Source organism: Pleurodeles waltl, chromosome 11 (assembly GCF_031143425.1).
Source record: "Pleurodeles waltl isolate 20211129_DDA chromosome 11, aPleWal1.hap1.20221129, whole genome shotgun sequence".
In the NCBI taxonomy this organism is placed as follows: Eukaryota; Metazoa; Chordata; class Amphibia; order Caudata; family Salamandridae; genus Pleurodeles; species Pleurodeles waltl.
In genome coordinates, this window is record NC_090450.1 from 145,189,705 (window position 1) to 145,202,791 (window position 13,087).

Consider the following 13,087-nt stretch of genomic DNA (forward strand, 5'->3'; position numbering starts at 1 on the left):
TTTTCGAAGAAATGGTTTGTGCTTTCTGCTTGCTTCGTGGTACACTGAGCATCAATCTAATGCCAAACCGCGACCAGGCTGAAAAATAAGTTCTGAAACCGGGCGCCACTGTACTTGAGAGTCCCCTTTTGTTGCAGTTCATAGCGCCGAGGTTAGTGAATGGGCAAGTAGCAGATGTATGGGGAAACAAGGGGGAGGAGCAGCAGCGGGGGGGGGGGGGGCAGATTGGTGGGACCAAAGAGAGCATCATCGCGAGATGGTGAGGGCATGACCTTAAGGAAGCACTGAAGTGGTTGCGTGTCTGCGGGAAAGTGGAGGCAACTGCCCTCTGTGTTCGTCATAAATCACCATTCTGCCGACCACCCATGACATTCAGCTATCCCCCCGAAATACATATTTCCTCCGCACTCTGACGGCACATACAGGGGCAGTGAAAGAAATGTTATAGTTAAAATACAAAGGACGATACAGTCTTACACCGTCTTCATACAGTGTGAGGGTTTGCCGAGTGCCCGTGGAGCTCTCATTGAGAAACACTGCCGGGGAGGGGAAGAGAGGGGGTAGTACGGTGGCAGGCCGCGGTCAGCCAGCTGTATCGCCCTGGCTCCGTTCCACATGATTCCAGTTCCGGGCTTTGCACACTGCCGGCTGCACCGTGTGTTTGAATGTGGAGGCAGGTTGTGGCGGTAGATTATTGTGTCCACGTTATGCTCTGGCTCCGCACCTTCTGCAGCCACCTGTAAACACTCACGGCCAGCTTGGATTTTTGTTTTGCCAACACTCGGGAGCGGGTCATCTGATGAAGGCTGAAGGTAAGGAAGGCACGGGGCTGGGAGGGGGGGGTCGTCACCGGGTCTGGTGTTTGACTGACATGGTGCAGGACGCTGTCAGTGAGGGGGGAGGAAGGAGTTGTGTTCACTAATTAAGAAAGTCCTGTTTGTGCAACGTGTCCCTGTCGTATAAGACACATTGTTGTGGGAACTGCTGCTTAACGAAAGAGCCATTTCCTCCTCTCTAGTTATTGACACTGCACCTGAATTGCGAGGTTACTATTTGTGTTTCTGTTTGCCTCTTGTTACTGTAGTGTTTCGGAGAGAGGCGAGTGTGCCTCTTTGAGTTTAAGAACTGCATTCCATGTATATAAATGCAGCCTTCCTACTTAAAGGCGACATTTCCACCTGTGGTGAGAACTTACAACTGTTTGCGTCTGCCTCTCGAAATACGCCTCAGTGCAACGGAAATCAATCACCAAACTCATTGTATTCTCAATCATTTACCGCCAACTCGCAATCTGGAGCGGTCCTCTATGTTTCATTTCTACAGGGGAATTCACACAGACACCTGTCTGGTGCTGAAGATATAGTCAAATATTGAGCTGGTCACGTGCTGCTTAGTTCATAACTCCGGAGCAAGCAGCAGAGAGAGCCGTGCCCCGTGCCTGCACCTTCGCCAGCCCCTTCGCCAGCCCCTCTCTCCCTCCCGCCGGTAGGGCCTTGGATTCTCGGACGGTCCTTTGTGTCTGTGGCTCCCGTCATGTGACCCCTCTCCTCACAGCCAGATAGCAGCCCTCCCCCGAGTCCTCGAGATTTGTTTGTAGTGGGGGATCTCGAACACTCATTTCCCAACTTTTAGAGGCACTTGTTTCACGGAACATAAACACTTTTGCCCCCGCTTTGCACTTTATCGTTCCTGTCAAGGAGAGCAGGCTCTCTGTATGACTTGACTGGATTAAACCGCTTTTTTTTTTCTTCTTTTGCTTTCTTCTACCCTCACTGGTTTTGCTTTTTCACAATAATGCCCTTCCAGCTCAGTGCACGGCAAATAACGTGTCCTCTTCGATTTTCTTTGACGAAATCTCCTGGTAAAGAAATAACTACATGCGATTACTAAACACACATTGTTAATGTTTACTTTTCGGGTTTGACTAGGAATCCAATTACAAGGGCAGCTCATTTATTTTATTAGCACTTGGCAGGGAAATGCAGCTGCCAACCATGTGTTGGTCATACCAGGGTATCATGCAGTGTTCTTTAAGAGTAGCTTCTTAGGGCCAGATGTAGCAAAGGTTTTTACCCATTCTGTGTCTATGGGAAAAAGTGTTGGTACATATCGCCCTTGGTTTCTTTCTCACATTACCACAATATTTAATGGCACTTTATCGTGTTGCTTTCCCATATTCTCATTCACACGTTTTCCAAAGCTGTTTGGGTATTAACTACAATTAGAGGTGCCCACTCATCAGGTAAATTGTCTGTAACAACCTATGGCTGCACCTTTCAACAAAGGGACACTTTTTGAGGACTAGAATCTCATACTGTAACTTTCGTCACTATGCAATTTATCCTTGGTGTTTGGGGCCTTTCATTTTATGATGGAACTAAATGAGATATATGGCCTCACACCTAACGTGGATTACAGCGTGGGTCTAATTAATAAGGACATCTACAATTTAACACAAGATAGGTTAGAGCAGTGGTTCCCAACTTGTTGTCCGGAGACCCCTAAGAGTCCGCGAAGCCTCCTCAGGGGGTCCCTGACTGCCTAGAAAATTAAATAATATTAACAGATAATTAGAGAGTATATAAATAAAGTGGCTAAACGTACAATTGAACATTTTGAAATGTACTTGAAATGTCAAGGAATTTGGAAAAGTGCTGAAATATTATGATAAAAATGAAATTAGTGTCCTAAGATTGATTTATGGAGCAGTGCAGGTGCAAACAGAATATAGTATGGACGATGTGTGGCTTAAATTGAATTTAGAAAAGCTCCAATCTTATATTATTATTATTTTTTTTAATAGTTGTTTGCAAATTAAATAATGTGTTATCATTTGTGTATGTGTTTGAATGTGTGTCATTGTGTATTGTTTTGTGGTTCAAATCATTGACAATGTTTAGGCTGGGGACCTCGGCTTCCAGTAATGACTTAGGAAAGGGGGGTCCCCAGATTCCAATAATGATTCAGTGGGAGTCCCTGGGTTGCAGTAATAATAAAGTGTGGGTCCACAGAAGTCAAAAGGTTGGGAACCACTGGTTTAGAGGAACACTGCAAAACGGCCCAAGAGAAGTCTTCTATATTTAATAAGGGGATGATTTTGAGAATTATTTATATGGAGTCTTTTTTAAAGTCATTTTCTTTTCAATTTTGAGCCAGAAACATATATTTCAAGCAATGTTCCACAAATATTTGTGCATCGAGAAGGATGTATGGTTTGCTGGATGTCAGCAAAGGTCATATATAGTAAAGGAAATGTGCAATTAAACTCTATGTAATTAGGGGACTTCTCTTGCAACAGGCATATTAGGGAATGTGTATTCAGGTATCACTGAGCATATATCTCTTAATGTTAAGGATGACAAATTGGTTGTATTTTTTTATTTTATGTAATGATTTTAACTAATCGAACATAATAAACACTGACTTTCATAACTGCTGTTCACCAGGCGGTTCCTGCTAGTGTAGTGTTCTGCACAGCCAGCAACCGGACATCAATTTCATGTCACATTTTTATGTGTCACAGTTTATTCACCTTCTAGCGTGCTCTCTTTAAACTTGTTTCACTTGCTTCTTTGTTAGGATATTGTGTTGTCACTGTATACACAAACAGGTGGTGTAATACAAGGAAATGCAAACAGTGAAACACAACACGTGAATCTAAGCAAATGTGAACACTTTTACCACAGTACTCTAAACCAAGCTTTATACACGTCTGTAGAATGTGTTGGAAATTAGCCCTTTCTACAGAGTCAACAATTTTTTTTATTTTTTTTAAATCTATTTTGTTTACCTTTTGCTGATCCCCACTATTGTCGGCAATATCACTCTATGTACTTTACCCTAGCTAACCAGTGGTGATGGACTTTTGCTTCTCCTTTAAACATGAAGAAATTGGTATACACCTGGTTAGCTCATTTAACTTATCTATAAGTCCCTTGTGTAATAAACAAACAGTACCCAGGGCCTGTAAGTTAAATAGTGGATTACAGCACCCGTTGTGCCAACCACTGCAGTGACTGAGAACATCATGTCTCCCGTTGTACCACTGTAGTCTGGCTGTACAGTTTAAACTGCCAATATGACCTGTCTAAATAAAATGGGTCCTATTGCCCGCAGGGTTGGATGCATGGTAATTATGAGTAGGATATATTGACGTTTACTATTCCACATGTCGTTACAGTGGAAAAGCTTAAAAGCTATTTTCACTGTAGCAAGTTTCTTCAGAAAAGTGAGTTTTTGCCTGCCCAAAACCACTGGAGACCTTTCGGTGAGTATTCAACTTTCAGCTTGATGGCTCCCCTGCAGTGAGGTGTGAACTGCTTCCAAGACAGGGTTTGAGGATGTGTTTTTACCCACTTGAAAGTGTGGCCTGGAGACTGTGCCCAGACACTTAATGCCCTCCAAATGGGCATCCCATGTCACAGCTAGTTATAACTCACACCTGGCCTTACTTCCATTTTTGTCCTTCTAGTTAGCCAGGCACCAACCAGAGTGGGAGGTAGAGTTACCCCAGAACTGGTGGGGCTGTGAACATCCTCTTTGACTTTGGAGTATTAAATCCTGCTTGAATGTCACATTCTGCTTGACAGATCTGTTGGGGTTCTACATACAACATTTGAAGCACACTTCAAAAGAGGCAAACAGTATGCCAAAACTCTGTGTATCCACTGTATGGTTGCTGAAAGCTGAGCTTTGATTCTACCTGACTTCTATCTCTGTTTTTTTTTGGGGGGGGGAGAGGGGGACAGCAACTGCACAAATCCTACTGTTAATGTTAGATGTGGGAGGACACTAGGATTACTGTAGGGCACTTTCCACCCACACCCCCAGCACTCGGAGCCCATGCTTAGAGTATCCAAAGACTTCAGCCATCTGAAAAATGTCCAAAGTGGTTAGTATTATCCCAAGAACCTTTAACCTTTACCCCATTGGTTACGAAATCCCCATGGGTCATTCCATCCATTAGATAATGCCAGGTGTACATGCTGCACCTCCAGACACTCACTTTAAAACACTTCTGGGTCTGAAAAGATCAGAAAATGTTTGAACCTGCTTTCTGCAACCTGAGAAAAGCCGTCATGGACTGGGCATTCTCTCTCTCACTCTCTCACTCTCTTGTACCCAGGAGAAAGAAGTGGGCTGCACCAACCAGGTTCATCCTGGTCAAAGTGTTTACTTTCTGACTTAGGCCCTCATTCTGACCTTGGCGGGCGGCGGAGGCCGCCCGCCAAAGTCCCGCCGTCAGGTTACCGTTCCGCGGTCGAAAGACCGCGGCGGTAATTCTGACTTTCCCGCTGGGCTGGCGGGCGGTCGCCTTAAGACCGCCCGCCAGCCCAGCGGGAAAGAGGCTTCCACGATGAAGCCGGCTCGGAATCGAGCCGGCGGAGTGGAAGCTGTGCGACGGGTGCAGTTGCACCCGTCGCGTATGAAATACATGTAGGGGCCCTCTTACGGGGGCCCCTGCAATGCCCATGCCAGTGGCATGGGCACTGCAGGGGCCCCGCAACCCCCCCTACCGCCATCCGGATCCCGGCGGTCGGACCGCCGGGATCTGGATGGCGGTAGGGGGGGTCGGAATCCCCGCGGCGGTGCAGCAAGCTGCGCCGCCGTGGAGGATTCAATGGGGCGGCGGTACACTGGCGGGAGCCCGCCAGTGGTGCCGGTCCGACCGCGGCTTTACCGCCGCGGTCGGAATCCCCATTGGAGCACCGCCGGCCTGTCGGCGGTGCTCCCGCGGTCCTCCGCCCTGGCGGTCTTTGACCGCCAGGGTCAGAATGACCGCCTTAGTCTTTTAAGTCTTTAACTACCACAGCATTATATTTCTAAAGCCTCCCAGGACCTTAGAGGAGGCATTTAGAGAATTAAAGTGTGTCAGGCAGAGGCCAACAGCAGAGTCCAGTACAGGTCCAGTTGCCACTGTTTGGCCGGGTACCCCAGGAAAAGATCTCTCTTATTACGACCCTGTAGTTTACACAGGAGGTCAGCTAGCTGACCCTCTGAGTTCATGTCTTTGTCCCGGGAGCAGGTCCAATCCTTCAGTGCTCCTCTCAGATCACAGACTGCAGGTCCAGCCCTCTCCTCTTCTTCCTCAGGTCCAGAAAGTGTTCTGAAGTGTGTGTGTGTTTGGCAGTGGTTAGATGGTAAGATTGACTCTTGGGAATGTCCTAAACAATCGTACAATTCCCCAAAGGTCAACCCAATCCCCTTTGGGCATTGTCAACATGGCAAAAGGCTTTGGCCACATTAAAGTTGGATTTTGAGGAAGTGGTGTATGATGGGAGTGTATTGTGGTCATCATAGTGTCCTTCAACATCTAACACTAAAATCCTGTTTGAGGCAGCAACTGTACCAACAACAAAGTCAGAGACCGAGTTAAGGTAGGAAAAAGGCAGAGTCCTTTAGCCGCCACACTGTGGATCCACACAAATTCTCTTAGTGTCCTGTTCTCTCCCCTTTCAAGTGTGTCACAAGTATTATATGTAAACCTAGCAGACCTGTGAAGCAGAATTTGACAATGGAGTGTCACAAGGGATGCCCATAGCCCCCACCCTACATGTTCAAAGGAGTTATTGACACCCATACAGGACAGTTTTATGATCCTAGAAGGAATTTCAAACCTACCCACCTGTAGTCTGAGCTAATTGCTGGCTGGGAAAAACTGGCGAGCCAATGCAATTTAGTCTGAGGAACAATATGCAGGGAAATGGTGACTTTCGTTCCAGATCATCTCCACTGGACCCCACACGAGGACAAGTTCCTCATCCTCCTTTTACTGGCCCAGTTTCTCAGGACAGCCAGTAAAAGGAGACCACCCTTATTTGTGTTAATATTTTTTTTTCGGCCACTGTTGTAAAAGTTGCATGATTTTTATAAATATATATTATTTTTTGCAAAATCGCAATTTTCCTGAAGGTCTGCACAGTGAAAATAGCTTTTGGGTTCTAGTCATTATAAGAACGTATGAACATTGAATTTTCCATGTTTAAATACCATTCACCCAACTTCCTGGGGTACATGGCCTCATACAAGTGACTGACTAATATTTAAAATGGAAGTTTTTACCAGTCAAAAAGGGTTTATTTTGACATTTTGCAGTGCATGTTTTGCACTTGCAGTCAGAGTTCAGTAGTACGTCTAAAGCCATGTTTGCAGTGTCACTGTAATAGATGGTACTGTAGATTCTGCTTTTTACTAGTGTCGGTTAACTTCTAGGGCCTAAGTACATGTTGTACTACGTATAAGTATGTATAGGCAAGTTAAATATGCCAATTGTGAGCATGCTGGTTCAACCATGTTTAAAGAGGAAGCACAAACACTTAACTACTGGTTAGCATGGGTAAAGTGCACAGAATTGTAATGCAGGCAAAATATGGCGTTCAGTAAAAGGTGAAAATATGGGGTGATCATGTAGAAATGGCACATTGCCTACAGAGAAGCAACAGGCACGCTTTTGACAAAAATGTGATGCGGATGGCAGCCTGGTCTAAAATGGCTTTGCTTTTTTTTTTTTTTTTTTTTCTTTTTTACTAAAACATGCCACCAAAGCAGGGTTTTGTTCTCTGCAAAAAACAAAAAAGCAATGTTCTTGTTGATATGCGAGTGTTCTTCCTCCGCATGTGTCTTGTTGTATCTTATTTTATGTTTGCAAGGTGGGTACGAACAGGAAAAATTAGGGAGAATGGCCCTACACAGGCTTTCTGTTACTGTACAGCAGGGAGCTGTGTGACAATAGGGCTTCTGGCAAATTGTATCCAACTGTGGAGCCAGCAGAAGCTGCACCATTGGAAATGAAATGGTTCAGTCATCTCTTGACCAACACATCTAATGGCCAGTAGATTGTGATGAGTGTGAAATATTTCTCTGGCTGGATAACAAAATGTGAATGATAATTTAGATGATAGTGATAGCACACATGCACATTTTTAAAGCTCAAACTGCTTAACTGATCAGCAGCAGAGAGATGTTTACCTCTGGAAGTTATGTATTCATGTTCCGCTCTGAAATAGTGAAAACAAAAGTGACAATAAATTCAATGTAGATTAGTAAATAAATTGTCAAATGGACCATACGAACTATTGCTGTTATGGTGACATACTGATGTGGTAATGTGCTTTACTGTTGAACATATATGTTGGCAGAAGCTACTGTTTTGCCCTGAAGCTGTTAAAATGTGGACATTATGAAGTGTGAGTACAAAAATCAATGAGACAGAGGTCTTCTTAATTGTTTCACTTTAAGAGTAACAAAATGATACAAAATCAACTAGATTCCCAAGCTAAATCCACGTTGAACTGTATCAACCCACCTCAACTCACTGCTTCTATGGACTCTTCCACATTTGTCAGTCAACAAGTCCTACAAGCTACTGAAAAAACACAAGGCATCCAGTTTCCCTGCCAATCTCTGTACTGCTTGACCCATGTGGGGTTATACTGGGTGGTAGGAATTTTGTGGATTCCGGAAGTTTCCATCACAGAAAAATAAAGAAAATGTGTGATTTCAGGCAAAGTTTGAGGTTTGCATGGCATTGTGGGTTTAAAAAACCATTATGGAATCCACAAAAAGGCACCACCCTGAACTCCCTTAGGCGTCTAGGTTTCAACAAAGTGCAGGATTGATAGCTTTCCCTAGATGCCTCCTGAGTTGTGGTCCAAAATTCCCAGCTACCCTCTTTGCAAAAAGCAGGTCACCTTAGAGTGGAAAAATGTGATGTATCCATGTTGCATTTTGGATCGTTTCCTGTCACTGGCACTAGGCCTACCCTCCCAAGTGAGATACATTTATATTCTAAGACATGTGGGAGCATAGAATATCAGAACATTTGTTATTACTAATTGAATTTCATTGCATTTATGCCTTCCAAATGTAAGCCACTGTGTAAGAAACAAGACATTTTGAGAAATACCCTCTAAGTCAAATGCTAGTATGGGCACACACAAATCAGAGAAGTAAAATTAACCATTGCTCCTAAACTCATTACCCTATGCCCATTTCAGAAATATGCATGTTTCCTTGATACCCATTTTTCAGTTTACATATTTCAACATATGAGTTGGTCTATACTTGGTTCACAATGAAAAAGCATTGTATGGTGAAGCTCAGTTTGGGCTCTGGGTACTTTGGGTTCTTGGAGAACCTTCAAACCCTGTGTATCCCTGCAACCAGAAAGTCAAGTGGATGTAATGGTATATTGCTTTTGTAAACCGGCCATCATGGCAAAAACATACAGATGAAAACGTTGTCACAAATAGCCATTTTTTCTCTACACATTTTCAATATTTCTTTATTTCAACAGTTAGTTTCTTTGGGAAAACCTGAGGGATATTCTAAAATGACCCCTTTGCAGAATTAGGAACCTTGTCTACTTTTCAGAAATCTATTGCTTTTCTGTATCATCCATGGGTTTCACACTGGTTCGCATCACACACTGGGAGTAGGTTGACACTTTTATCCAGAGCACTTTTTCCTGAAAAATTCAGCCTTATTTTGCCTATTTTGTTTTTCTGTCTCATCCAGAAGAATCAACAAACACTGAATACTTTCAGAATCCCCAGGATGTTGGAAAAAAAGAACACACATTTGGCGTGTATACCTTGAGTGGAAAAAAAAGTTTTGGAGCCCTAAGTGTGAACAACTCCAAATAGTCAAGAAAGCACAGGGCCTTGGAAGGGAAAAGGCCCAGCAGTGAAAGGGTTAATGTGACAACAAACCTGCATAGAGGTGTTAAGGTCTTTATGAAATGTCAATAAATCACTTAATGGAGCTGCTTCCTTCTCAGATTACTAAACAGATCCCTATTGCACCATTAAACAAAACTTGATAGTGTCTGAGTATTATGCTTAAGGAATGAGATGCCCTCATCTGAGTCCAGTGCCATCCCAAAAATATTATTCTGTGATCAGCGTGATCCACGTTCTTTACAACAGGTATGTTAACCCTCTGCGCTAAATAATTTAAAGTCAGATCTACCACCAGACAAAACTCCATCTGTCTCCAGCAGGTACATTAACCAGAAGAGTTATCTTGGCATTTGTATTGTTGCCTAAAAATTGCTGGATACACAAGGAACTCTGCCAACATTTGCTTTTAAACACAGAGGATATTTCAAACCACAGCACGTCCTACCCACCTCCCCTGGGCTCTGTGCCCAGTAATGTGGCACCTGTTGCACCGCCCTCAAGCCGGCCGTGGGTGCCAACTATATTTTAGTGAGTGCCTTGTCTTTGTAAAGTTTCAGGCACTTTATGCAGAAACTCTAACGCATTTTTAAATGTCTCCGTTGTTAAGTTATATCCAGACTGGGCAAAGCATATTTACACAGGTTAAACTTTTGACAACCTTCTTACGGAGAAACATTTGGTACAACTCTGTTTATAGCTCCTGCAAAAAAAGATTCTTGTCTGATTTTCTTTTTCTTTTATTTTTTTAATGTTTTTGTTGATTTTCAAATAACCTATATTATTCATGACTAGGTAATCATTTTTGAGTGCTGTGAAGTGGCATTTTTGTGCCAAAGCGTAGCTAAACGAATCTGGGCTTTGATGTGAGAATAGGGCTAACACGGTTGATTGAGAGGCTATTGTTATGTATTGTCATGCTTCAGGGTTGGAATTTTGATTCTTCGCTGTACCCTTTGTGCAAATTGTACTGAGTACTTTGGTTTGGTGGTGGCTGAAAAGACATCCTTCACTCAGACCGTGCATAGTCTGATGTCAACAACATTCAGGCAGTTTCCTTTCTTTTTCACACATGCCATAGCAATGTTTTATGGCACATGATTGTATGTAATGTATTGTAAACATTAGCTTGAAAGAACATTTGGGGTAGTAGGTTATATGAAAATGTTACTTACAAGACGTTCTTTGACCAGAATAAAGGGTACCGACAAGGAGGGAAAATATGTAAAGCATCAGTCCAACAGTCATGTGATCTTAAAGAGGAAATGTATGGCTTTTTATTTTGCAACCGTCGATGTTTTCAAGTGTAAACCCAAGTTGTCAAGGGTGAGTCTTTAGACTTTCTTCTATTACATGTAAGATGTGTATAAACCTCCCTAAGATTTGGCACACAAAGGACGTCATGTATAGTTTGACATCTATTTGTATTTTATTTAATTAGCAGTGTTAAATCAATGTTCTCCTGCTGTGAATTAATACTTGCATCAGTGGTAAATGGAAATGTAGGTGCATATCAAACCTAAATAAGCATTTGAAATGCAGTGGGTCTTGCATTTGCTCGAGTTAGAGCTATTAGCGATGTAAATTCCTAACTGGAATTTTCTTGCCACATAAATTGAAAATGTAAAGTAAAACATTTGTCATAAGCAAGTCAGTTCAAGCGCTATGGCTGCCATGAGCGTGAGCACGAAGGAGACACACAAAAGGAAAAAGAAGTACGCTCGCAGTCCAACATATTGACAAACCTGCAATTATCCATGTAACAGGGTCGGTCCCCAAGGCGGTAACAAAACTGCCCCAATGAGTGACAAATGTAAAGCACTTAAAAATGTCATCAACTGATTTTTGAAAGGCAAGCCCACGAACGAGTGAAAGTGATGGGCGTGAGGTGGGTGTTGTTAAAAGCCCACATACATACCAACACGTGGGAAAAGCATTTGCGCACTGCTATTCTCGACCTAAAAATGCGATTTTAAAGGGCAGACAGAAAGGCAGATGCGGCTGGGGGCGAGCCAGTCAGTCAAATGTCTGACAAAGACAAACCTAGCATATTCTGCCAAGCTCATCTTCATTTTGGAGCACTAACCTGTTGTGAAATCACTGGTTTTCTTTGTAGACCAGTCCAACCCTCTTGTCTTGTATGTGCGTTCAAAAGCATTTGAATGTGAAAGTCCCTAATGCTTATAAAATATTATCGTATGTTGAAGAGATTGTGTAGCTTACTATATATATATATATATATATACATACACACACACACATATATATTTAATAATACTCGACTATCTAAAAAAAAGTAGAAAACACATATCACTTCTGTTACGATGAGGTACGACTTTAAGAAGGAACTCAAAGGCCTGATTCGTAAAACTGTTTCCGTGGTTGTTTATTGCACCTTTTAATTCAGGAGTTGGTAAAGACAATTGGTCGCACCTTTTCCAATGCTTGCTTACAATGGACAACAAGCATTTGCAATGCACTAGGGTCTCACATTTGTCCGAGTTACAGCTATTACCAGTTGTAAACTCCCAACCGGATTTTTCTTGCCACGTTAAAAGAAAAAAACAGCGCGATCGCGCTGCTACAGTTCACTCGTAATGAAACCTATTGGCAAAAGTGCAATTATGTACCTTTCCGGCAAAAGTGCAATTAACTGTGTAACAGGGTCCATATTATGCAAAGCGCTCGACTTCTGCCAAGTGAGATCGCGCTGCGAAAATATGGAAAAAGTAGTCCACAAACCTGATGGGAAACAGCGAGCCTCGCATGTTTTCTGTACTTGGTCGCTGCGCTCGAGGAGGGCTAACCACCGAAAGACATGACGTATGCGTGCCTTCCACTAATGGAAGCAAGCAGATTCTAACCGGCAAGCCCACGAACCAATGAAAGACACTGACGTGACGTAGATGGGGCTCCGAGCCCTTTTCTACTTCCTAAAGCGTCTCACTAGCGTTACGCATACGCAAGCGCATGCGATGCAGGCTCGACCCTAAAAATATTCCCAGTGCATAAGCATACTTCACATGTGTGGGTGGCCATTTCAGAATGCCATATCTTTTCGCGTTTGTTAAAAACTGTAACAAGATGACTGTCAATGTGTGCACTTGCATGCACACTCCTGGTCGGACTCTTGGAATTGTGTTTTTTTCTCTCCAGAAAGACTCGGGCAGCCAGGGCATAAATGGATAATAGAGGGAGGGGTTGAAGATGTGGCCAGAGCTGAACAGCTAGATGGCACTGTGCGGCTCTCGGGCCCTTGCAAAAGGAATACAATACAAAAATAAAGCAGAGTGTTGAGATGATCGGAGGAGGAATGGCGGAACAAAGAAACCAGGAAATTGAGATGTGAGGAGGTGAGTGGTGGAGCAAGGAAAACAAATGCACTTCCATTGACTACTGAAAGGCTAGTA

General features: G+C 43.3%; 1 protein-coding gene across 2 annotated transcripts in view; it reads left to right on the forward strand.

Annotated features, from left to right (window-relative positions):
* Positions 1–292: 292 nt before the first annotated feature.
* Positions 293–13,087, forward strand: part of PLCH1 (phospholipase C eta 1) — a 783,092-nt gene continuing 770,297 nt past the window's right edge. Inside the window, exon 1 of one of the 2 annotated variants that reach the window (XM_069213310.1) lies at positions 293–812. The gene's annotated coding sequence lies outside the window, so the exon portion shown is untranslated. The remainder of the gene's footprint in view (positions 813–13,087) is intronic. The other variant, XM_069213311.1, reaches the window with a different exon arrangement.